Source organism: Rhinolophus ferrumequinum, chromosome 18, assembly GCF_004115265.2.
Source record: "Rhinolophus ferrumequinum isolate MPI-CBG mRhiFer1 chromosome 18, mRhiFer1_v1.p, whole genome shotgun sequence".
Lineage (NCBI taxonomy): Eukaryota > Metazoa > Chordata > Mammalia > Chiroptera > Rhinolophidae > Rhinolophus > Rhinolophus ferrumequinum.
The window spans coordinates 45,974,223-45,976,375 of NC_046301.1; the positions used below are offsets into that span (position 1 = coordinate 45,974,223).

General features: G+C 39.8%; 1 pseudogene; it reads right to left on the minus strand.

Annotated features, from left to right (window-relative positions):
• Nucleotides 1-248: 248 nt before the first annotated feature.
• LOC117038082 (60S ribosomal protein L35a-like) lies at nucleotides 249-580 on the minus strand (annotated as a pseudogene).
• Nucleotides 581-2,153: the final 1,573 nt, after the last annotated feature.

Here is a 2,153-nt window from a genome sequence, read left to right on the forward strand (position 1 = left end):
GGCACAGCCCACCATCCCATGTGGGAATTGAACCAGCAACCTTGCTGTTGAGAGCTCGTGCTCTAACCAACTGAGCCATTCAGCACCCCTCTGGCAGCTCAGCAGCAGCTCATTTTCTTCAATCTAGTTGTGGAGGGTGCAACTCACTGGCCCATGTGGGAATCGAACCAGCAACCTGTTGTCGAGAGCTCACGTGCAAACCAACTGAAATATCCGACCGCCCCAACTTTACTTACTTTTCAGTAAGTTTAAATCCTTGAGGGACACAACATTACACGGATTCTGTGTCCAATGGCCTTAGCAGGAAGGTTCCTTCAGAATTTGGCACGAACCATGCCTCTGTTTCCATGAGCACAAGTTACATTTCCCTAGATTCCTCTGGTTTTGTTCAATTTGCCACCAGGAGTGACTGTTTTGTTCTTTTCCTCATGCACATAGACACATCTCTTGCTTAGTTAGAATTCAGTTTCATCTCAAGCATAAACACTTTCAATTTCAAGAAGAGCTGTATACTCTCTCTGATTCTGGAGACCCACTTATAGCCAGCAAAAATGGCTTTGGACCACAACCTTCCAGACATATTTGTCATTTTAGAAGTCCTGTTCCTAGCAGGCCTCCAAAGGCCCCAAGATGGCAGGGGACAAAAAGCTATTTGCTATTATTTTGTTAGGATTTTTGCATTTCTATTCATTAGGAATATTAGTCTGCAATCTTCTTTTGTTGTTTTTGTAATGTCTGTCAAGTTTGTGTATCACAAGTAACGCAGGCCTCATAAAACAATTGGGAATTATTTCCTCTGCCTCTATTTTCTGAATGATTTTATATGAGTGGTATTATTTTTTCCCCTTAAATGTTTGATAGAACGCATTCATTTTGTGAGAGCCTATCATCACCTTCCATCAATAAGGAGCAGCTATGACTTTATGAGGTCCTACAATGGGTCAGTTTCTATATTAGGTATAGTATATACGTTAATTCGTTTACTCATCACAACAATCCTGTGAGGTACAGATTATTAGCCTAATGTCAAAAGTGCAGAGACTATATCAGTAAGTGGCAAGGGCTAGAATCAACTATGACTCTAAAGATAAAGCTCTTTCCATTCTACTCTACTGGGTATCAAAAATTTTTTGTAGTCAATCAAAGGTATGCCACTGATAAGGAATCATTCCAAGAGCCAAATCTATATCAAACCCATCAGACCTCCCTTCATTCATTCTCTCATTTGATAATATTGATAAATATTAATTGAGCACCTACCGTATGTCAGGTACTACTTCAGGCACTATTCTAGGCGCAGTGAATAAAACAAGCAAAAATCCTTGCCCTTTTATGCTTAAATTCTATTATTACAATAAACAAATATATGTATATTTGATAAATATATAAAGGTGATAAATGCTCTGCAAAAATAAAACAAAGCAAAGTAAGGAGATGAGGGGCGGGGTTCAAACATAAATAGGGTGGTAAGAGTAGATCATACTGAGAAGGGAACACATTTAGCAAAGACTTGAGGAAGGAAGCATTCACTGTGGAGAGGAAGAGCATTCCAGGCAAAGAGAAGAGCCAGTGCAGAAGCACTACAGTGTAAGCATGCCTGGAGTATTGGAGGAAAAGCCAGGAGGCCACTGTACCTAGAGTGGAGTGAGTGAGGGGGAAAGAAATGCGAGAGAAAGTCTGAGACACAGTGGGAACCAGATCATGTAAAACCTTCTACCAGGTCATTATTAAGATACTAGCTTTTACTCTGAATGGAGTGGGGAGTTATAATAAAGTTTTATGCAGATAAGTGATGTACTGTGACAATTGTTTTTTTTACATGCTGTCTTAAGAATAGACTTAAGAAAAGCAAGAAGGAAGCTGAGAGATCAGTTAGGAGGCTTTTCATTAAATCTTGTAAGAGCTAAGATTGCCTCAAATCAGGGTGGGATTCTGAATATATTTTGAAGATAAAAACCAACAGGATTTCTTGATGGAAGCGCGCAGACTGTGAAAGAAAGAGTTGAGTTTGGCTTCAAGGATTTTGTCCTGAGCAACCAGAAGAACAGAGATGCAGTCAAGCAGGAAGGGAAAAACTACCAATGGAGATGTTAGGGGGTGAGATAAAGCAGGAAGTGTTTCTAACATAAGTTTGAGAAATGGTATATGAAAGT